At 58.1% G+C, this 22,166-nt stretch overlaps 10 non-coding genes and 2 pseudogenes across 10 annotated transcripts; all 12 read right to left on the minus strand.

The window, feature by feature from the left end:
* Positions 1 to 1,365: 1,365 nt before the first annotated feature.
* Positions 1,366 to 1,484, minus strand: LOC145427303 (5S ribosomal RNA; annotated as a pseudogene).
* Positions 1,485 to 2,858: 1,374 nt separating this feature from the next.
* Positions 2,859 to 2,977, minus strand: LOC145427107 (5S ribosomal RNA). Its single transcript, XR_013907831.1, has one exon. It is a non-coding gene; the product is annotated as a 5S ribosomal RNA (ribosomal RNA).
* Positions 2,978 to 3,682: 705 nt separating this feature from the next.
* Positions 3,683 to 3,801, minus strand: LOC145427370 (5S ribosomal RNA; annotated as a pseudogene).
* A 2,082-nt stretch (positions 3,802 to 5,883) lies between these two features.
* Positions 5,884 to 6,002, minus strand: LOC145426881 (5S ribosomal RNA). The gene has a single exon (XR_013907602.1). It is a non-coding gene; the product is annotated as a 5S ribosomal RNA (ribosomal RNA).
* Positions 6,003 to 8,675: 2,673 nt separating this feature from the next.
* LOC145427550 (5S ribosomal RNA) lies at positions 8,676 to 8,794 on the minus strand. The gene has a single exon (XR_013908092.1). It is a non-coding gene; the product is annotated as a 5S ribosomal RNA (ribosomal RNA).
* A 1,333-nt stretch (positions 8,795 to 10,127) lies between these two features.
* On the minus strand, positions 10,128 to 10,246 carry LOC145427551 (5S ribosomal RNA). The gene has a single exon (XR_013908093.1). It is a non-coding gene; the product is annotated as a 5S ribosomal RNA (ribosomal RNA).
* Positions 10,247 to 12,328: 2,082 nt separating this feature from the next.
* On the minus strand, positions 12,329 to 12,447 carry LOC145426882 (5S ribosomal RNA). The gene has a single exon (XR_013907603.1). It is a non-coding gene; the product is annotated as a 5S ribosomal RNA (ribosomal RNA).
* A 2,673-nt stretch (positions 12,448 to 15,120) lies between these two features.
* On the minus strand, positions 15,121 to 15,239 carry LOC145427552 (5S ribosomal RNA). Its single transcript, XR_013908094.1, has one exon. It is a non-coding gene; the product is annotated as a 5S ribosomal RNA (ribosomal RNA).
* A 1,333-nt stretch (positions 15,240 to 16,572) lies between these two features.
* On the minus strand, positions 16,573 to 16,691 carry LOC145427554 (5S ribosomal RNA). Its single transcript, XR_013908096.1, has one exon. It is a non-coding gene; the product is annotated as a 5S ribosomal RNA (ribosomal RNA).
* A 1,333-nt stretch (positions 16,692 to 18,024) lies between these two features.
* LOC145427555 (5S ribosomal RNA) lies at positions 18,025 to 18,143 on the minus strand. Its single transcript, XR_013908097.1, has one exon. It is a non-coding gene; the product is annotated as a 5S ribosomal RNA (ribosomal RNA).
* Positions 18,144 to 19,987: 1,844 nt separating this feature from the next.
* LOC145426673 (5S ribosomal RNA) lies at positions 19,988 to 20,106 on the minus strand. The gene has a single exon (XR_013907384.1). It is a non-coding gene; the product is annotated as a 5S ribosomal RNA (ribosomal RNA).
* Positions 20,107 to 21,995: 1,889 nt separating this feature from the next.
* Positions 21,996 to 22,114, minus strand: LOC145426883 (5S ribosomal RNA). The gene has a single exon (XR_013907604.1). It is a non-coding gene; the product is annotated as a 5S ribosomal RNA (ribosomal RNA).
* Between the last annotated feature and the right edge of the window lie 52 nt (positions 22,115 to 22,166).

Consider the following 22,166-nt stretch of genomic DNA (forward strand, 5'->3'; position numbering starts at 1 on the left):
AAGTGCCCTCAGCCAGCAGCCACAGGCCCTGGTGTGGTGTAAGTGACCTCAGCCAGCAGCCACAGGCCCTGGTGTGGTGTAAGTGGCCTCAGCCAGCAGCCACAGGCCCTGGTGTGGTGTAAGTGGCCTCAGCCAGTGCCACAGGCCCTGGTGTGGTGTAAGTGGCCTGAGCAAGAGTCACAGACCCTGGTGTGGTGTAATTGGCCTCAATAGCAACTAATGCCCTGGTGTGGTGTAGGTGGCCTCAGCCAGCAGCCACAGGCCCTGGTGCGGTGTAAGTGGCCTCAGCCAGTGCCACAGGCCCTGGTGTGGTGTAAGTGGCCTGAGCAAGAGCCACCGACCCTGGTGTGGTGTAATTGGCCTCAATAGCAACTAATGCCCTGGTCTGGTGTAGGTGGCCTCAGCCAGCAGCCACAGGCCCTGGTGTGGTGTAAGTGGCCTCAGCCAGTGCCACAGGCCCTGGTGTGGTGTAAGGGGCCTCAATAGCAACTAATGCCCTGGTGTGGTGTAAGTGGCCTCAGCCAACAGCCACAGGCACTGGTGTGGTGTAAGTGCCCTCAGCCAGCAGCCATAGGCCCTGGTGTGGTGTAAGTGGCCTCAGCCAGCAGCCACAGGCCCTGGTGTGGTGTAAGTGGCCTGAGCAAGAGCCACAGGCACTGGTGTGGTGTAAGTGCCCTCAGCCAGCAGCCACAGGCCCTGGTGTGGTGTAAGTGGCCTCAGCCAGCAGCCACAGGCCCTGGTGTGGTGTAAGTGGCCTCAGCCAGCAGCCACAGGCCATGGTGTGGTGTAAGTGGCCTCAGCCAGCAGCCACAGGCCCTGGTGTGGTGTAAGTGGCCTCAGCCAGTGCCACAGGCCCTGGTGTGGTGTAAGTGGCCTGAGCAAGAGTCACAGACCCTGGTGTGGTGTAATTGGCCTCAATAGCAACTAATGCCCTGGTGTGGTGTAGGTGGCCTCAGCCAGCAGCCACAGGCCCTGGTGTGGTGTAAGTGGCCTCAGCCAGCAGCCCCAGGCCCTGGTGTGGTGTAAGTGGCCTGAGCAAGAGCCACAGACCCTGGTGTGGTGTAATTGGCCTCAATAGCAACTAATGCCCTGGTGTGGTGTAAGTGGCCTCAGCCCGCAGCCACAGGCCCTGGTGTGGTGTAAGTGGCCTCATCCAGCAGCCACAGGCCCTGATGTGGTGTAAGTGGCCCCAGCCGGTCACTCAGGCCCTGGTGTGGTGTAGGTGGCATCAGCTAGCAGCACAAGACATTGGAAAACAGCCAAAAGCAATGTCGTTAATGTGCCCTCATTAATGGGCAGCTGCTTTTGGTCTTTTAATACACCCCTTCTCTGGATCAAAAGCGGTTCAATGACATGAAAATGAAAGGCTTATAGCACCAGGTATTCCCAGGCAGTCTCCCATCCAAGTACTAACCAAGCCCAGCCCTGCTTAGCTTCCGAGATTAGACGAGGTCGGGCGTGCTCAGGGTGGTATGGCCGTAAGCTGCTGGCCCCAGCACAATGTCTCAATTTATGGATTCAACTGATTAGGTGGCAAGTACCTGAAGTTACGAAGACAATCCTTTAACCATACCTGCATGTTTGCATAATACCCTAACCCAAAGGCTCAGTTTAGCATTTATCTAACAGCACAGGCCCTGGATTGTTGAAGATGGCCTCAGGAACCAGCACAGGGCCTGGTGTGTTGTACATGGCCACAGCAAGAAGCACAGGGCCTGGTTTGGTGAAGATGGCCTCGGCGAGAAGCGCAGGGCCTGGTGTGATGTGACTGGCCTGAGCAAGAGCCACAGGCCCTGGTGTGGTGTAAGTGGCCTCAGCCAGAAGCCACAGGCACTGGTGTGGTGTAAGTGGCCTCAGCCAGCAGCCACAGGCCCTGGTGTGGTGTAAGTGGCCTCAGCCAGCAGCCACAGGCCCTGGTGTGGTGTAAGTGGCCTCAGCCAGCAGCCACAGGCCCTGGTGTGGTGTAAGTGGCCTCAGCCAGCAGCCACAGGCCCTGGTGTGGTGTAAGTGGCCTCAGCCAGAGCCACAGGCCCTGGTATAGTGTAAGTGGCCTCAACCAGTGCCACAGGCCCTGGTGGGGTGTAAGTGGCCTGAGCAAGAGCCACAGACCCTGGTGTGGTGTAAGTGGCCTCAATAGCAACTAATGCCCTGGTGTGGTGTAAGTGGCCTCAGCCAGCAGCCACAGGCACTGGTGTGGTGTAAGTGCCCTCAGCCAGCAGCCACAGGCCCTGGTGTGGTGTAAGTGACCTCAGCCAGCAGCCACAGGCCCTGGTGTGGTGTAAGTGGCCTCAGCCAGCAGCCACAGGCCCTGGTGTGGTGTAAGTGGCCTCAGCCAGTGCCACAGGCCCTGGTGTGGTGTAAGTGGCCTGAGCAAGAGTCACAGACCCTGGTGTGGTGTAATTGGCCTCAATAGCAACTAATGCCCTGGTGTGGTGTAGGTGGCCTCAGCCAGCAGCCACAGGCCCTGGTGTGGTGTAAGTGGCCTCAGCCAGTGCCACAGGCCCTGGTGTGGTGTAAGTGGCCTGAGCAAGAGCCACAGGCCCTGGTGTGGTGTAAGTGGCCTCAGCCAGAAGCCACAGGCACTGGTGTGGTGTAAGTGCCCTCAGCCAGCAGCCACAGGCCCTGGTGTGGTGTAAGTGGCCTCAGCCAGCAGCCACAGGCCCTGATGTGGTGTAAGTGGCCCCAGCCGGTCACTCAGGCCCTGGTGTGGTGTAGGCGGCATCAGCTAGCAGCACAAGACATTGGAAAAGAGCCAAAAGCAATGTCGTTAATGTGCCCTCATTAATGGGCAGCTGCTTTTGGTCTTTTAATACACCCCTTCTCTGGATCAAAAGCGGTTCAATGACATGAAAATGAAAGGCTTACAGCACCAGGTATTCCCAGGTAGTCTCCCATCCAAATACTAACCAAGCCCAGCCCTGCTTAGCTTCCGAGATCAGACGAGGTCGGGCATGCTCAGGGTGGTATGGCCGTAAGCTGCTGGCCCCAGCACAATGTCTCAATTTATGGATTCAACTGATTAGGTGGCAAGTACCTGAAGTTACGAAGACAATCCTTTAACCATACCTGCATGTTTGCATAATACCCTAACCCAAAGGCTCAGTTTAGCATTTATCTAACAGCACAGGCCCTGGATTGTTGAAGATGGCCTCAGGAACCAGCACAGGGCCTGGTGTGTTGTACATGGCCACAGCTAGCAGCACAGGGCCTGGTTTGGTGAAGATGGCCTCGGCCAGAAGCGCAGGGCCTGGTGTGATGTGAGTGGCCTGAGCAAGAGCCACAGGCCCTGGTGTGGTGCAAGTGGCCTCAGCCAGAAGCCACAGGCACTGGTGTGGTGTAAGTGGCCTCAGCCAGCAGCCACAGGCCCTGGTGTGGTGTAGGTGGCCTCAGCCAGCAGCCACAGGCCCTGGTGTGGTGTAAGTGCCCTCAGCCAGCAGCCACAGGCCCTGGTGTGGTGTAAGTGGCCTCAGCCAGCAGCCACAGGCCCTGATGTGGTGTAAGTGGCCTCAGCCGGTCACTCAGGCCCTGGTGTGGTGTAGGTGGCATCAGCTAGCAGCACAAGACATTGGAAAACAGCCAAAAGCAATGTCGTTAATGTGCCCTCATTAATGGGCAGCTGCTTTTGGTCTTTTAATACACCCCTTCTCTGGATCAAAAGCGGTTCAATGACATGAAAATGAAAGACTTATAGCACCAGGTATTCCCAGGCAGTCTCCCATCCAAGTACTAACCAAGCCCAGCCCTGCTTAGCTTCCGAGATTAGACGAGGTCGGGCGTGCTCAGGGTGGTATGGCCGTAAGCTGCTGGCCCCAGCACAATGTCTCAATTTATGGATTCAAGAGATTAGGTGGCAAGTACCTGAAGTTACGAAGACAATCCTTTAACCATACCTGCATGTTTGCATAATACCCTAACCCAAAGGCTCAGTTTAGCATTTATCTAACAGCACAGGCCCTGGATTGTTGAAGATGGCCTCAGGAACCAGCACAGGGCCTGGTGTGTTGTACATGGCCACAGCAAGAAGCACAGGGCCTGGTTTGGTGAAGATGGCCTCGGCGAGAAGCGCAGGGCCTGGTGTGATGTGACTGGCCTGAGCAAGAGCCACAGGCCCTGGTGTGGTGTAAGTGGCCTCAGCCAGAAGCCACAGGCACTGGTGTGGTGTAAGTGGCCTCAGCCAGCAGCCACAGGCCCTGGTGTGGTGTAAGTGGCCTCAGCCAGCAGCCACAGGCCCTGGTGTGGTGTAAGTGGCCTCAGCCAGCAGCCACAGGCCCTGGTGTGGTGTAAGTGGCCTCAGCCAGCAGCCACAGGCCCTGGTGTGGTGTAAGTGGCCTCAGCCAGCAGCCACAGGCCCTGGTGTGGTGTAAGTGGCCTCAGCCAGAGCCACAGGCCCTGGTATAGTGTAAGTGGCCTCAACCAGTGCCACAGGCCCTGGTGGGGTGTAAGTGGCCTGAGCAAGAGCCACAGACCCTGGTGTGGTGTAATTGGCCTCAATAGCAACTAATGCCCTGGTGTGGTGTAGGTGGCCTCAGCCAGCAGCCACAGGCCCTGGTGTGGTGTAAGTGGCCTCAGCCAGTGCCACAGGCCCCGGTGTTGTATAAGGGGCCTCAATAGCAACTAATGCCCTGGTGTGGTGTAGGTGGCCTCAGCCAGCAGCCACAGGCCCTGGTGTGGTGTAAGTGGCCTCAGCCAGTGCCAAAGGCCCTGATGTGGTGTAAGTGGCCTCAATAGCAACTAATGCCCTGGTGTGGTGTAAGTGGCCTCAGCCAGCAGCCACAGGCACTGGTGTGGTGTAAGTGGCCTCAGCCAGCAGCCACAGGCCCTGGTGTGGTGTAGTGGCCTCAGCCAGCAGCCACAGGCCCTGGTGTGGTGTAAGTGGCCTGAGCCAGCAGCCACAGGCCCTGGTGTGGTGTATGTGGCCTCAGCCAGAAGCCACAGGCACTGGTGTGGTGTAAGTGCCCTCAGCCAGCAGCCACAGGCCCTGGTGTGGTGTAAGTGACCTCAGCCAGCAGCCACAGGCCCTGGTGTGGTGTAAGTGGCCTCAGCCAGCAGCCACAGGCCCTGGTGTGGTGTAAGTGGCCTCAGCCAGTGCCACAGGCCCTGGTGTGGTGTAAGTGGCCTGAGCAAGAGTCACAGACCCTGGTGTGGTGTAATTGGCCTCAATAGCAACTAATGCCCTGGTGTGGTGTAGGTGGCCTCAGCCAGCAGCCACAGGCCCTGGTGTGGTGTAAGTGGCCTCAGCCAGTGCCACAGGCCCTGGTGTGGTGTAAGTGGCCTGAGCAAGAGCCACAGGCCCTGGTGTGGTGTAAGTGGCCTCAGCCAGCAGCCACAGGCCCTGGTGTGGTGTAAGTGGCCTGAGCAAGAGCCACAGGCCCTGGTGTAGTGTAAGTGGCCTCAGCCAGAAGCCACAGGCACTGGTGTGGTGTAAGTGCCCTCAGCCAGCAGCCACAGGCCCTGGTGTGGTGTAAGTGACCTCAGCCAGCAGCCACAGGCCCTGGTGTGGTGTAAGTGGCCTCAGCCAGCAGCCACAGGCCCTGGTGTGGTGTAAGTGGCCTCAGCCAGTGCCACAGGCCCTGGTGTGGTGTAAGTGGCCTGAGCAAGAGTCACAGACCCTGGTGTGGTGTAATTGGCCTCAATAGCAACTAATGCCCTGGTGTGGTGTAGGTGGCCTCAGCCTGCAGCCACAGGCCCTGATGTGGTGTAAGTGGCCCCAGCCGGTCACTCAGGCCCTGGTGTGGTGTAGGTGGCATCAGCTAGCAGCACAAGACATTGGAAAAGAGCCAAAATCAATGTCGTTAATGTGCCCTCATTAATGGGCAGCTGCTTTTGGTCTTTTAATACACCCCTTCTCTGGATCAAAAGCGGTTCAATGACATGAAAATGAAAGGCTTACAGCACCAGGTATTCCCAGGTAGTCTCCCATCCAAGTACTAACCAAGCCCAGCCCTGTTTAGCTTCCGAGATCAGACGAGGTCGGGCATGCTCAGGGTGGTATGGCCGTAAGCTGCTGGCCCCAGCACAATGTCTCAATTTATGGATTCAACTGATTAGGTGGCAAGTACCTGAAGTTACGAAGACAATCCTTTAACCATACCTGCATGTTTGCATAATACCCTAACCCAAAGGCTCAGTTTAGCATTTATCTAACAGCACAGGCCCTGGATTGTTGAAGATGGCCTCAGGAACCAGCACAGGGCCTGGTGTGTTGTACATGGCCACAGCTAGCAGCACAGGGCCTGGTTTGGTGAAGATGGCCTCGGCCAGAAGCGCAGGGCCTGGTGTGATGTGAGTGGCCTGAGCAAGAGCCACAGGCCCTGGTGTGGTGTAAGTGGCCTCAGCCAGAAGCCACAGGCACTGGTGTGGTGTAAGTGGCCTCAGCCAGCAGCCACAGGACCTGGTGTGGTGTAAGTGGCCTCAGCCAGCAGCCACAGGCCCTGGTGTGGTGTAAGTGGCCTCAGCCAGCAGCCACAGGCCCTGGTGTGGTGTAAGTGGCCTCAGCCAGCAGCCACAGGCCCTGGTGTGGTGTAAGTGGCCTCAGCCAGAGCCACAGGCCCTGGTGTAGTGTAAGTGGCCTCAGCCAGTGCCACAGGCCCTGGTGTGGTGTAAGTGGCCTGAGCAAGAGCCACAGACCCTGGTGTGGTGTAATTGGCCTCAATAGCAACTAATGCCCTGTTGTGGTGTATGTGGCCTCAGCCAGCAGCCACAGGCCCTGGTGTGGTGTAAGTGGCCTCAGCCAGTGCCACAGGCCCTGGTGTGGTGTAAGGGGCCTCAATAGCAACTAATGCCCTGGTGTGGTGTAAGTGGCCTCAGCCAGCAGCCACAGGCACTGGTGTGGTGTAAGTGGCCTCAGCCAGCAGCCACAGGCCCTGGTGTGGTGTAAGTGGCCTCAGCCAGCAGCCACAGGCCCTGGTGTGGTGTAAGTGGCCTGAGCCAGCAGCCACAGGCCCTGGTGTGGTGTAAGTGGCCTCAGCCAGAAGCCACAGGCACTGGTGTGGTGTAAGTGCCCTCAGCCAGCAGCCACAGGCCCTGGTGTGGTGTAAGTGACCTCAGCCAGCAGCCACAGGCCCTGGTGTGGTGTAAGTGGCCTCAGCCAGCAGCCACAGGCCCTGGTGTGGTGTAAGTGGCCTCAGCCAGTGCCACAGGCCCTGGTGTGGTGTAAGTGGCCTGAGCAAGAGTCACAGACCCTGGTGTGGTGTAATTGGCCTCAATAGCAACTAATGCCCTGGTGTGGTGTAGGTGGCCTCAGCCAGCAGCCACAGGCCCTGGTGTGGTGTAAGTGGCCTCAGCCAGTGCCACAGGCCCTGGTGTGGTGTAAGTGGCCTGAGCAAGAGCCACAGGCCCTGGTGTGGTGTAAGTGGCCTCAGCCAGCAGCCACAGGCCTTGGTGTGGTGTAAGTGGCCTGAGCAAGAGCCACAGGCCCTGGTGTGGTGTAAGTGGCCTCAGCCAGAAGCCACAGGCACTGGTGTGGTGTAAGTGCCCTCAGCCAGCAGCCACAGGCCCTGGTGTGGTGTAAGTGACCTCAGCCAGCAGCCACAGGCCCTGGTGTGGTGTAAGTGGCCTCAGCCAGCAGCCACAGGCCCTGGTGTGGTGTAAGTGGCCTCAGCCAGTGCCACAGGCCCTGGTGTGGTGTAAGTGGCCTGAGCAAGAGCCACAGACCCTGGTGTGGTGTAATTGGCCTCAATAGCAACTAATGCCCTGGTGTGGTGTAAGTGGCCTCAGCCAGCAGCCACAGGCCCTGGTGTGGTGTAAGTGGCCTCAGCCAGCAGCCACAGGCCCTGGTGTGGTGTAAGTGGCCTCAGCCAGCAGCCACAGGCCCTGGTGTGGTGTAAGTGGCCTCAGCCAGAGCCACAGGCCCTGGTGTGGTGTAAGTGGCCTCAGCCAGTGCCACAGGCCCTGGTGTGGTGTAAGTGGCCTGAGCAAGAGCCAAAGACCCTGGTGTGGTGTAATTGGCCTCAATAGCAACTTATGCCCTGGTGTGGTGTAAGTGGCCTCAGCCAGCAGCCACAGGCCCTGGTGTGGTGTAAGTGGCCTCAATAGCAACTAATGCCCTGGTGTGGTGTAAGTGGCCTCAGCCAGCAGCCACAGGCCCTGGTGTGGTGTAAGTGGCCTCAGCCAGCAGCCACAGGCCCTGGTGTGGTGTAAGTGGCCTGAGCAAGAGCCACAGGCCCTGGTGTGGTGTAAGTGGCCTCAGCCAGAAGCCACAGGCACTGGTGTGGTGTAAGGGGCCTCAATAGCAACTAATGCCCTGGTGTGGTGTAAGTGACCTCAGCCAGCAGCCACAGGCCCTGGTGTGGTGTAAGTGGCCTCAGCCAGCAGCCACAGGCCCTGGTGTGGTGTAAGTGGCCTCAGCCAGTGCCACAGACCCTGGTGTGGTGTAATTGGCCTCAATAGCAACTAATGCCCTGGTGTGGTGTAAGTGGCCTCAGCCAGCAGCCACAGGCCCTGGTGTGGTGTAAGTGGCCTCAGCCAGCAGCCACAGGCCCTGATGTGGTGTAAGTGGCCCCAGCCGGTCACTCAGGCCCTGGTGTGGTGTAGGTGGCATCAGCTAGCAGCACAAGACATTGGAAAAGAGCCAAAATCAATGTCGTTAATGTGCCCTCATTAATGGGCAGCTGCTTTTGGTCTTTTAATACACCCCTTCTCTGGATCAAAAGCGGTTCAATGACATGAAAATGAAAGGCTTACAGCACCAGGTATTCCCAGGTAGTCTCCCATCCAAGTACTAACCAAGCCCAGCCCTGCTTAGCTTCCGAGATCAGACGAGGTCGGGCGTGCTCAGGGTGGTATGGCCGTAAGCTGCTGGCCCCAGCACAATGTCTCAATTTATGGATTCAACTGATTAGGTGGCAAGTACCTGAAGTTACGAAGACAATCCTTTAACCATACCTGCATGTTTGCATAATACCCTAACCCAAAGGCTCAGTTTAGCATTTATCTAACAGCACAGGCCCTGGATTGTTGAAGATGGCCTCAGGAACCAGCACAGGGCCTGGTGTGTTGTACATGGCCACAGCTAGCAGCACAGGGCCTGGTGTGATGTGAGTGGCCTCGGCCAGAAGCCACAGGCACTGGTGTGGTGTAAGTGGCCTCAGCCAGCAGCCACAGGCCCTGGTGTGGTGTAAGTGGCCTCAGCCAGCAGCCACAGGCCCTGGTGTGGTGTAAGTGGCCTCAGCCAGCAGCCACAGGCCCTGGTGTGGTGTAAGTGGCCTCAGCCAGAGCCACAGGTCCTGGTGTGGTGTAAGTGGCCTCAGCCAGTGCCACAGGCCCTGGTGTGGTGTAAGTGGCCTCAGCCAGAAGCCACAGGCCCTGGTGTGGTGTAAGTGGCCTCAGCCAGCAGCCACAGGCCCTGGTGTGGTGTAATTGGCCTCAGCCAGAGCCACAGGTCCTGGTGTGGTGTAAGTGGCCTCAGCCAGTGCCACAGGCCCTGGTGTGGTGTAAGTGGCCTGAGCAAGAGCCACAGACCCTGGTGTGGTGTAATTGGCCTCAATAGCAACTAATGCCCTGGTGTGGTGTAGGTGGCCTCAGCCAGCAGCCACAGGCCCTGGTGTGGTGTAAGTGGCCTCAATAGCAACTAATGCCCTGGTGTGGTGTAAGTGGCCTCAGCCAGCAGCCACAGGCCCTGGTGTGGTGTAAGTGGCCTCAGCCAGAGCCACAGGTCCTGGTGTGGTGTAAGGGGCCTCAATAGCAACTAATGCCCTGGTGTGGTGTAAGTGACCTCAGCCAGCAGCCACAGGCCCTGGTGTGGTGTAAGTGGCCTCAGCCAGCAGCCACAGGCCCTGGTGTGGTGTAAGTGGCCTCAGCCAGCAGCCACAGACCCTGGTGTGGTGTAATTGGCCTCAATAGCAACTAATGCCCTGGTGTGGTGTAAGTGGCCTCAGCCAGCTGCCACAGGCCCTGGTGTGGTGTAAGTGGCCTCAGCCAGCAGCCACAGGCCCTGATGTGGTGTAAGTGGCCCCAGCCGGTCACTCAGGCCCTGGTGTGGTGTAGGTGGCATCAGCTAGCAGCACAAGACATTGGAAAACAGCCAAAAGCAATGTCGTTAATGTGCCCTCATTAATGGGCAGCTGCTTTTGGTCTTTTAATACACCCCTTCTCTGGATCAAAAGCGGTTCAATGACATGAAAATGAAAGGCTTACAGCACCAGGTATTCCCAGGTAGTCTCCCATCCAAGTACTAACCAAGCCCAGCCCTGCTTAGCTTCCGAGATCAGACGAGGTCGGGCGTGCTCAGGGTGGTATGGCCGTAAGCTGCTGGCCCCAGCACAATGTCTCAATTTATGGATTCAACTGATTAGGTGGCAAGTACCTGAAGTTACGAAGACAATCCTTTAACCATACCTGCATGTTTGCATAATACCCTAACCCAAAGGCTCAGTTTAGCATTTATCTAACAGCACAGGCCCTGGATTGTTGAAGATGGCCTCAGGAACCAGCACAGGGCCTGGTGTGTTGTACATGGCCACAGCAAGAAGCACAGGGCCTGGTTTGGTGAAGATGGCCTCGGCGAGAAGCGCAGGGCCTGGTGTGATGTGACTGGCCTGAGCAAGAGCCACAGGCCCTGGTGTGGTGTAAGTGGCCTCAGCCAGAAGCCACAGGCACTGGTGTGGTGTAAGTGGCCTCAGCCAGCAGCCACAGGCCCTGGTGTGGTGTAAGTGGCCTCAGCCAGCAGCCACAGGCCCTGGTGTGGTGTAAGTGGCCTCAGCCAGCAGCCACAGGCCCTGGTGTGGTGTAAGTGGCCTCAGCCAGCAGCCACAGGCCCTGGTGTGGTGTAAGTGGCCTCAGCCAGCAGCCACAGGCCCTGGTGTGGTGTAAGTGGCCTCAGCCAGAGCCACAGGCCCTGGTATAGTGTAAGTGGCCTCAACCAGTGCCACAGGCCCTGGTGGGGTGTAAGTGGCCTGAGCAAGAGCCACAGACCCTGGTGTGGTGTAATTGGCCTCAATAGCAACTAATGCCCTGGTGTGGTGTAGGTGGCCTCAGCCAGCAGCCACAGGCCCTGGTGTGGTGTAAGTGGCCTCAGCCAGTGCCACAGGCCCCGGTGTTGTATAAGGGGCCTCAATAGCAACTAATGCCCTGGTGTGGTGTAGGTGGCCTCAGCCAGCAGCCACAGGCCCTGGTGTGGTGTAAGTGGCCTCAGCCAGTGCCAAAGGCCCTGATGTGGTGTAAGTGGCCTCAATAGCAACTAATGCCCTGGTGTGGTGTAAGTGGCCTCAGCCAGCAGCCACAGGCACTGGTGTGGTGTAAGTGGCCTCAGCCAGCAGCCACAGGCCCTGGTGTGGTGTAGTGGCCTCAGCCAGCAGCCACAGGCCCTGGTGTGGTGTAAGTGGCCTGAGCCAGCAGCCACAGGCCCTGGTGTGGTGTATGTGGCCTCAGCCAGAAGCCACAGGCACTGGTGTGGTGTAAGTGCCCTCAGCCAGCAGCCACAGGCCCTGGTGTGGTGTAAGTGACCTCAGCCAGCAGCCACAGGCCCTGGTGTGGTGTAAGTGGCCTCAGCCAGCAGCCACAGGCCCTGGTGTGGTGTAAGTGGCCTCAGCCAGTGCCACAGGCCCTGGTGTGGTGTAAGTGGCCTGAGCAAGAGTCACAGACCCTGGTGTGGTGTAATTGGCCTCAATAGCAACTAATGCCCTGGTGTGGTGTAGGTGGCCTCAGCCAGCAGCCACAGGCCCTGGTGTGGTGTAAGTGGCCTCAGCCAGTGCCACAGGCCCTGGTGTGGTGTAAGTGGCCTGAGCAAGAGCCACAGGCCCTGGTGTGGTGTAAGTGGCCTCAGCCAGCAGCCACAGGCCCTGGTGTGGTGTAAGTGGCCTGAGCAAGAGCCACAGGCCCTGGTGTAGTGTAAGTGGCCTCAGCCAGAAGCCACAGGCACTGGTGTGGTGTAAGTGCCCTCAGCCAGCAGCCACAGGCCCTGGTGTGGTGTAAGTGACCTCAGCCAGCAGCCACAGGCCCTGGTGTGGTGTAAGTGGCCTCAGCCAGCAGCCACAGGCCCTGGTGTGGTGTAAGTGGCCTCAGCCAGTGCCACAGGCCCTGGTGTGGTGTAAGTGGCCTGAGCAAGAGTCACAGACCCTGGTGTGGTGTAATTGGCCTCAATAGCAACTAATGCCCTGGTGTGGTGTAGGTGGCCTCAGCCTGCAGCCACAGGCCCTGATGTGGTGTAAGTGGCCCCAGCCGGTCACTCAGGCCCTGGTGTGGTGTAGGTGGCATCAGCTAGCAGCACAAGACATTGGAAAAGAGCCAAAATCAATGTCGTTAATGTGCCCTCATTAATGGGCAGCTGCTTTTGGTCTTTTAATACACCCCTTCTCTGGATCAAAAGCGGTTCAATGACATGAAAATGAAAGGCTTACAGCACCAGGTATTCCCAGGTAGTCTCCCATCCAAGTACTAACCAAGCCCAGCCCTGTTTAGCTTCCGAGATCAGACGAGGTCGGGCATGCTCAGGGTGGTATGGCCGTAAGCTGCTGGCCCCAGCACAATGTCTCAATTTATGGATTCAACTGATTAGGTGGCAAGTACCTGAAGTTACGAAGACAATCCTTTAACCATACCTGCATGTTTGCATAATACCCTAACCCAAAGGCTCAGTTTAGCATTTATCTAACAGCACAGGCCCTGGATTGTTGAAGATGGCCTCAGGAACCAGCACAGGGCCTGGTGTGTTGTACATGGCCACAGCTAGCAGCACAGGGCCTGGTTTGGTGAAGATGGCCTCGGCCAGAAGCGCAGGGCCTGGTGTGATGTGAGTGGCCTGAGCAAGAGCCACAGGCCCTGGTGTGGTGTAAGTGGCCTCAGCCAGAAGCCACAGGCACTGGTGTGGTGTAAGTGGCCTCAGCCAGCAGCCACAGGACCTGGTGTGGTGTAAGTGGCCTCAGCCAGCAGCCACAGGCCCTGGTGTGGTGTAAGTGGCCTCAGCCAGCAGCCACAGGCCCTGGTGTGGTGTAAGTGGCCTCAGCCAGCAGCCACAGGCCCTGGTGTGGTGTAAGTGGCCTCAGCCAGAGCCACAGGCCCTGGTGTAGTGTAAGTGGCCTCAGCCAGTGCCACAGGCCCTGGTGTGGTGTAAGTGGCCTGAGCAAGAGCCACAGACCCTGGTGTGGTGTAATTGGCCTCAATAGCAACTAATGCCCTGTTGTGGTGTATGTGGCCTCAGCCAGCAGCCACAGGCCCTGGTGTGGTGTAAGTGGCCTCAGCCAGTGCCACAGGCCCTGGTGTGGTGTAAGGGGCCTCAATAGCAACTAATGCCCTGGTGTGGTGTAAGTGGCCTCAGCCAGCAGCCACAGGCACTGGTGTGGTGTAAGTGGCCTCAGCCAGCAGCCACAGGCCCTGGTGTGGTGTAAGTGGCCTCAGCCAGCAGCCACAGGCCCTGGTGTGGTGTAAGTGGCCTGAGCCAGCAGCCACAGGCCCTGGTGTGGTGTAAGTGGCCTCAGCCAGAAGCCACAGGCACTGGTGTGGTGTAAGTGCCCTCAGCCAGCAGCCACAGGCCCTGGTGTGGTGTAAGTGACCTCAGCCAGCAGCCACAGGCCCTGGTGTGGTGTAAGTGGCCTCAGCCAGCAGCCACAGGCCCTGGTGTGGTGTAAGTGGCCTCAGCCAGTGCCACAGGCCCTGGTGTGGTGTAAGTGGCCTGAGCAAGAGTCACAGACCCTGGTGTGGTGTAATTGGCCTCAATAGCAACTAATGCCCTGGTGTGGTGTAGGTGGCCTCAGCCAGCAGCCACAGGCCCTGGTGTGGTGTAAGTGGCCTCAGCCAGTGCCACAGGCCCTGGTGTGGTGTAAGTGGCCTGAGCAAGAGCCACAGGCCCTGGTGTGGTGTAAGTGGCCTCAGCCAGCAGCCACAGGCCTTGGTGTGGTGTAAGTGGCCTGAGCAAGAGCCACAGGCCCTGGTGTGGTGTAAGTGGCCTCAGCCAGAAGCCACAGGCACTGGTGTGGTGTAAGTGCCCTCAGCCAGCAGCCACAGGCCCTGGTGTGGTGTAAGTGACCTCAGCCAGCAGCCACAGGCCCTGGTGTGGTGTAAGTGGCCTCAGCCAGCAGCCACAGGCCCTGGTGTGGTGTAAGTGGCCTCAGCCAGTGCCACAGGCCCTGGTGTGGTGTAAGTGGCCTGAGCAAGAGCCACAGACCCTGGTGTGGTGTAATTGGCCTCAATAGCAACTAATGCCCTGGTGTGGTGTAAGTGGCCTCAGCCAGCAGCCACAGGCCCTGGTGTGGTGTAAGTGGCCTCAGCCAGCAGCCACAGGCCCTGGTGTGGTGTAAGTGGCCTCAGCCAGCAGCCACAGGCCCTGGTGTGGTGTAAGTGGCCTCAGCCAGAGCCACAGGCCCTGGTGTGGTGTAAGTGGCCTCAGCCAGTGCCACAGGCCCTGGTGTGGTGTAAGTGGCCTGAGCAAGAGCCAAAGACCCTGGTGTGGTGTAATTGGCCTCAATAGCAACTTATGCCCTGGTGTGGTGTAAGTGGCCTCAGCCAGCAGCCACAGGCCCTGGTGTGGTGTAAGTGGCCTCAATAGCAACTAATGCCCTGGTGTGGTGTAAGTGGCCTCAGCCAGCAGCCACAGGCCCTGGTGTGGTGTAAGTGGCCTCAGCCAGCAGCCACAGGCCCTGGTGTGGTGTAAGTGGCCTGAGCAAGAGCCACAGGCCCTGGTGTGGTGTAAGTGGCCTCAGCCAGAAGCCACAGGCACTGGTGTGGTGTAAGGGGCCTCAATAGCAACTAATGCCCTGGTGTGGTGTAAGTGACCTCAGCCAGCAGCCACAGGCCCTGGTGTGGTGTAAGTGGCCTCAGCCAGCAGCCACAGGCCCTGGTGTGGTGTAAGTGGCCTCAGCCAGTGCCACAGACCCTGGTGTGGTGTAATTGGCCTCAATAGCAACTAATGCCCTGGTGTGGTGTAAGTGGCCTCAGCCAGCAGCCACAGGCCCTGGTGTGGTGTAAGTGGCCTCAGCCAGCAGCCACAGGCCCTGATGTGGTGTAAGTGGCCCCAGCCGGTCACTCAGGCCCTGGTGTGGTGTAGGTGGCATCAGCTAGCAGCACAAGACATTGGAAAAGAGCCAAAATCAATGTCGTTAATGTGCCCTCATTAATGGGCAGCTGCTTTTGGTCTTTTAATACACCCCTTCTCTGGATCAAAAGCGGTTCAATGACATGAAAATGAAAGGCTTACAGCACCAGGTATTCCCAGGTAGTCTCCCATCCAAGTACTAACCAAGCCCAGCCCTGCTTAGCTTCCGAGATCAGACGAGGTCGGGCGTGCTCAGGGTGGTATGGCCGTAAGCTGCTGGCCCCAGCACAATGTCTCAATTTATGGATTCAACTGATTAGGTGGCAAGTACCTGAAGTTACGAAGACAATCCTTTAACCATACCTGCATGTTTGCATAATACCCTAACCCAAAGGCTCAGTTTAGCATTTATCTAACAGCACAGGCCCTGGATTGTTGAAGATGGCCTCAGGAACCAGCACAGGGCCTGGTGTGTTGTACATGGCCACAGCTAGCAGCACAGGGCCTGGTGTGATGTGAGTGGCCTCGGCCAGAAGCCACAGGCACTGGTGTGGTGTAAGTGGCCTCAGCCAGCAGCCACAGGCCCTGGTGTGGTGTAAGTGGCCTCAGCCAGCAGCCACAGGCCCTGGTGTGGTGTAAGTGGCCTCAGCCAGCAGCCACAGGCCCTGGTGTGGTGTAAGTGGCCTCAGCCAGAGCCACAGGTCCTGGTGTGGTGTAAGTGGCCTCAGCCAGTGCCACAGGCCCTGGTGTGGTGTAAGTGGCCTCAGCCAGAAGCCACAGGCCCTGGTGTGGTGTAAGTGGCCTCAGCCAGCAGCCACAGGCCCTGGTGTGGTGTAATTGGCCTCAGCCAGAGCCACAGGTCCTGGTGTGGTGTAAGTGGCCTCAGCCAGTGCCACAGGCCCTGGTGTGGTGTAAGTGGCCTGAGCAAGAGCCACAGACCCTGGTGTGGTGTAATTGGCCTCAATAGCAACTAATGCCCTGGTGTGGTGTAGGTGGCCTCAGCCAGCAGCCACAGGCCCTGGTGTGGTGTAAGTGGCCTCAATAGCAACTAATGCCCTGGTGTGGTGTAAGTGGCCTCAGCCAGCAGCCACAGGCCCTGGTGTGGTGTAAGTGGCCTCAGCCAGAGCCACAGGTCCTGGTGTGGTGTAAGGGGCCTCAATAGCAACTAATGCCCTGGTGTGGTGTAAGTGACCTCAGCCAGCAGCCACAGGCCCTGGTGTGGTGTAAGTGGCCTCAGCCAGCAGCCACAGGCCCTGGTGTGGTGTAAGTGGCCTCAGCCAGCAGCCACAGACCCTGGTGTGGTGTAATTGGCCTCAATAGCAACTAATGCCCTGGTGTGGTGTAAGTGGCCTCAGCCAGCTGCCACAGGCCCTGGTGTGGTGTAAGTGGCCTCAGCCAGCAGCCACAGGCCCTGATGTGGTGTAAGTGGCCCCAGCCGGTCACTCAGGCCCTGGTGTGGTGTAGGTGGCATCAGCTAGCAGCACAAGACATTGGAAAACAGCCAAAAGCAATGTCGTTAATGTGCCCTCATTAATGGGCAGCTGCTTTTGGTCTTTTAATACACCCCTTCTCTGGATCAAAAGCGGTTCAATGACATGAAAATGAAAGGCTTACAGCACCAGGTATTCCCAGGTAGTCTCCCATCCAAGTACTAACCAAGCCCAGCCCTGCTTAGCTTCCGAGATCAGACGAGGTCGGGCGTGCTCAGGGTGGTATGGCCGTAAGCTGCTGGCCCCAGCACAATGTCTCAATTTATGGATTCAACTGATTAGGTGGCAAGTACCTGAAGTTACGAAGACAATCCTTTAACCATACCTGCATGTTTGCATAATACCCTAACCCAAAGGCTCAGTTTAGCATTTATCTAACAGCACAGGCCCTGGATTGTTGAAGATGGCCTCAGGAACCAGCACAGGGCCTGGTGTGTTGTACATGGCCACAGCTAGCAGCACAGGGCCTGGTGTGATGTGAGTGGCCTCGGCCAGAAGCCACAGGCACTGGTGTGGTGTAAGTGGCCTCAGCCAGCAGCCACAGGCCCTGGTGTGGTGTAAGTGGCCTCAGCCAGCAGCCACAGGCCCTGGTGTGGTGTAAGTGGCCTCAGCCAGCAGCCACAGGCCCTGGTGTGGTGTAAGTGGCCTCAGCCAGAGCCACAGGTCCTGGTGTGGTGTAAGTGGCCTCAGCCAGTGCCACAGGCCCTGGTGTGGTGTAAGTGGCCTCAGCCAGAAGCCACAGGCCCTGGTGTGGTGTAAGTGGCCTCAGCCAGCAGCCACAGGCCCTGGTGTGGTGTAATTGGCCTCAGCCAGAGCCACAGGTCCTGGTGTGGTGTAAGTGGCCTCAGCCAGTGCCACAGGCCCTGGTGTGGTGTAAGTGGCCTGAGCAAGAGCCACAGACCCTGGTGTGGTGTAATTGGCCTCAATAGCAACTAATGCCCTGGTGTGGTGTAGGTGGCCTCAGCCAGCAGCCACAGGCCCTGGTGTGGTGTAAGTGGCCTCAATAGCAACTAATGCCCTGGTGTGGTGTAAGTGGCCTCAGCCAGCAGCCACAGGCCCTGGTGTGGTGTAAGTGGCCTCAGCCAGAGCCACAGGTCCTGGTGTGGTGTAAGGGGCCTCAATAGCAACTAATGCCCTGGTGTGGTGTAAGTGACCTCAGCCAGCAGCCACAGGCCCTGGTGTGGTGTAAGTGGCCTCAGCCAGCAGCCACAGGCCCTGGTGTGGTGTAAGTGGCCTCAGCCAGCAGCCACAGACCCTGGTGCGGTGTAATTGGCCTCAATAGCAACTAATGCCCTGGTGTGGTGTAAGTGGCCTCAGCCAGCTGCCACAGGCCCTGGTGTGGTGTAAGTGGCCTCAGCCAGCAGCCACAGGCCCTGATGTGGTGTAAGTGGCCCCAGCCGGTCACTCAGGCCCTGGTGTGGTGTAGGTGGCATCAGCTAGCAGCACAAGACATTGGAAAACAGCCAAAAGCAATGTCGTTAATGTGCCCTCATTAATGGGCAGCTGCTTTTGGTCTTTTAATACACCCCTTCTCTGGATCAAAAGCGGTTCAATGACATGAAAATGAAAGGCTTACAGCACCAGGTATTCCCAGGTAGTCTCCCATCCAAGTACTAACCAAGCCCAGCCCTGCTTAGCTTCCGAGATCAGACGAGGTCGGGCGTGCTCAGGGTGGTATGGCCGTAAGCTGCTGGCCCCAGCACAATGTCTCAATTTATGGATTCAACTGATTAGGTGGCAAGTACCTGAAGTTACGAAGACAATCCTTTAACCATACCTGCATGTTTGCATAATACCCTAACCCAAAGGCTCAGTTTAGCATTTATCTAACAGCACAGGCCCTGGATTGTTGAAGATGGCCTCAGGAACCAGCACAGGGCCTGGTGTGTTGTACATGGCCACAGCTAGCAGCACAGGGCCTGGTGTGATGTGAGTGGCCTGAGCCAGAAGCCACAGGCACTGGTGTGGTGTAAGTGGCCTCAGCCAGCAGCCACAGGCCCTGGTGTGGTGTAAGTGGCCTCAGCCAGCAGCCACAGGCCCTGGTGTGGTGTAAGTGGCCTCAGCCAGCAGCCACAGGTCCTGGTGTGGTGTAAGTGGCCTCAGCCAGAGCCACAGGTCCTGGTGTGGTGTAAGTGGCCTCAGCCAGTGCCACAGGCCCTGGTGTGGTGTAAGTGGCCTCAGCCAGAAGCCACAGGCCCTGGTGTGGTGTAAGTGGCCTCAGCCAGCAGCCACAGGCCCTGGTGTGGTGTAATTGGCCTCAGCCAGAGCCACAGGTCCTGGTGTGGTGTAAGTGGCCTCAGCCAGTGCCACAGGCCCTGGTGTGGTGTAAGTGGCCTGAGCAAGAGCCACAGACCCTGGTGTGGTGTAATTGGCCTCAATAGCAACTAATGCCCTGGTGTGGTGTAGGTGGCCTCAGCCAGCAGCCACAGGCCCTGGTGTGGTGTAAGTGGCCTCAATAGCAACTAATGCCCTGGTGTGGTGTAAGTGGCCTCAGCCAGCAGCCACAGGCCCTGGTGTGGTGTAAGTGGCCTCAGCCAGAGCCACAGGTCCGGGTGTGGTGTAAGTGGCCTCAGCCAGAGCCACAGGTCCTGGTGTGGTGTAAGTGGCCTCAGCCAGTGCCACAGGCCCTGGTGTGGTGTAAGTGGCCTCAGCCAGCAGCCACAGGCCCTGGTGTGGTGTAAGTGGCCTCAGCCAGCAGCCACAGGCCCTGGTGTGGTGTAAGTGGCCTCAGCCAGCAGCCACAGGCCCTGGTGTGGTGTAAGTGGCCTCAGCCAGAGCCACAGGTCCTGGTGTGGTGTAAGTGGCCTCAGCCAGTGCCACAGGCCCTGGTGTGGTGTAAGTGGCCTGAGCAAGAGCCACAGACCCTGTTGTGGTGTAATTGGCCTCAATAGCAACTAAGGCCCTGGTGTGGTGTAGGTGGCCTCAGCCAGCAGCCACAGGCCCTGGTGTGGTGTAAGTGGCCTCAGCCAGTGCCACAGGCCCTGGTGTGGTGTAAGTGGCCTGAGCAAGAGCCACAGGCCCTGGTGTGGTGTAAGTGGCCTCAGCCAGCAGCCACAGGCCCTGGTGTGGTGTAAGTGGCCTGAGCAAGAGCCACAGGCCCTGGTGTGGTGTAAGTGGCCTCAGCCAGAAGCCACAGGCACTGGTGTGGTGTAAGTGCCCTCAGCCAGCAGCCACAGGCCCTGGTGTGGTGTAAGTGACCTCAGCCAGCAGCCACAGGCCCTGGTGTGGTGTAAGTGGCCTCAGCCAGCAGCCACAGGCCCTGGTGTGGTGTAAGTGGCCTCAGCCAGTGCCACAGGCCCTGGTGTGGTGTAAGTGGCCTGAGCAAGAGTCACAGACCCTGGTGTGGTGTAATTGGCCTCAATAGCAACTAATGCCCTGGTGTGGTGTAGGTGGCATCAGCTAGCAGCACAAGACATTGGAAAAGAGCCAAAATCAATGTCGTTAATGTGCCCTCATTAATGGGCAGCTGCTTTTGGTCTTTTAATACACCCCTTCTCTGGATCAAAAGCGGTTCAATGACATGAAAATGAAAGGCTTACAGCACCAGGTATTCCCAGGTAGTCTCCCATCCAAGTACTAACCAAGCCCAGCCCTGCTTAGCTTCCGAGATCAGACGAGGTCGGGCATGCTCAGGGTGGTATGGCCGTAAGCTGCTGGCCCCAGCACAATGTCTCAATTTATGGATTCAACTGATTAGGTGGCAAGTACCTGAAGTTACGAAGACAATCCTTTAACCATACCTGCATGTTTGCATAATACCCTAACCCAAAGGCTCAGTTTAGCATTTATCTAACAGCACAGGCCCTGGATTGTTGAAGATGGCCTCAGGAACCAGCACAGGGCCTGGTGTGTTGTACATGGCCACAGCTAGCAACACAGGGCCTGGTTTGGTGAAGATGGCCTCGGCCAGAAGCGCAGGGCCTGGTGTGATGTGAGTGGCCTGAGCAAGAGCCACAGGCCCTGGTGTGGTGTAAGTGGCCTCAGCCAGAAGCCACAGGCACTGGTGTGGTGTAAGTGGCCTCAGCCAGCAGCCACAGGCCCTGGTGTGGTGTAAGTGGCCTCAGCCAGCAGCCACAGGCCCTGGTGTGGTGTAAGTGGCCTCAGCCAGCAGCCACAGGCCCTGGTGTGGTGTAAGTGGCCTCAGCCAGCAGCCACAGGCCCTGGTGTGGTGTAAGTGGCCTCAGCCAGAGCCACAGGCCCTGGTGTAGTGTAAGTGGCCTCAGCCAGTGACACAGGCCCTGGTGTGGTGTAAGTGGCCTGAGCAAGAGCCACAGACCCTGGTGTGGTGTAAGTGGCCTCAATAGCAACTAATGCCCTGGTGTGGTGTAGGTGGCCTCAGCCAGCAGCCACAGGCCCTGGTGTGGTGTAAGTGGCCTCAGCCAGCAGCCACAGGCACTGGTGTGGTGTAAGTGGCCTCAGCCAGCAGCCACAGGCACTGGTGTGGTGTAAGTGGCCTCAGCCAGCAGCCACAGGCACTGGTGTGGTGTAAGTGGCCTCAGCCAGCAGCCACAGGCCCTGGTGTGGTGTAAGTGGCCTGAGCCAGCAGCCACAGGCCCTGGTGTGGTGTAAGTGGCCTCAGCCAGAAGCCACAGGCACTGGTGTGGTGTAAGTGCCCTCAGCCAGCAGCCACAGGCCCTGGTGTGGTGTAAGTGACCTCAGCCAGCAGCCACAGGCCCTGGTGTGGTGTAAGTGGCCTCAGCCAGCAGCCACAGGCCCTGGTGTGGTGTAAGTGGCCTCAGCCAGTGCCACAGGCCCTGGTGTGGTGTAAGTGGCCTGAGCAAGAGTCACAGACCCTGGTGTGGTGTAATTGGCCTCAATAGCAACTAATGCCCTGGTGTGGTGTAGGTGGCCTCAGCCAGCAGCCACAGGCCCTGGTGTGGTGTAAGTGGCCTCAGCCAGTGCCACAGGCCCTGGTGTGGTGTAAGTGGCCTGAGCAAGAGCCACAGGCCCTGGTGTGGTGTAAGTGGCCTCAGCCAGCAGCCACAGGCCCTGGTGTGGTGTAAGTGGCCTGAGCAAGAGCCACAGGCCCTGGTGTGGTGTAAGTCGCCTCAGCCAGAAGCCACAGGCACTGGTGTGGTGTAAGTGCCCTCAGCCAGCAGCCACAGGCCCTGGTGTGGTGTAAGTGACCTCAGCCAGCAGCCACAGGCCCTGGTGTGGTGTAAGTGGCCTCAGCCAGCAGCCACAGGCCCTGGTGTGGTGTAAGTGGCCTCAGCCAGTGCCACAGGCCCTGGTGTGGTGTAAGTGGCCTGAGCAAGAGTCACAGACCCTGGTGTGGTGTAATTGGCCTCAATAGCAACTAATGCCCTGGTGTGGTGTAGGTGGCCTCAGCCTGCAGCCACAGGCCCTGATGTGGTGTAAGTGGCCCCAGCCGGTCACTCAGGCCCTGGTGTGGTGTAGGTGGCATCAGCTAGCAGCACAAGACATTGGAAAAGAGCCAAAATCAATGTCGTTAATGTGCCCTCATTAATGGGCAGCTGCTTTTGGTCTTTTAATACACCCCTTCTCTGGATCAAAAGCGGTTCAATGACATGAAAATGAAAGGCTTACAGCACCAGGTATTCCCAGGTAGTCTCCCATCCAAGTACTAACCAAGCCCAGCCCTGTTTAGCTTCCGAGATCAGACGAGGTCGGGCATGCTCAGGGTGGTATGGCCGTAAGCTGCTGGCCCCAGCACAATGTCTCAATTTATGGATTCAACTGATTAGGTGGCA

This window comes from Astatotilapia calliptera, chromosome 3 (assembly GCF_964374335.1).
Source record: "Astatotilapia calliptera chromosome 3, fAstCal68.1, whole genome shotgun sequence".
NCBI lineage: Eukaryota > Metazoa > Chordata > Actinopteri > Cichliformes > Cichlidae > Astatotilapia > Astatotilapia calliptera.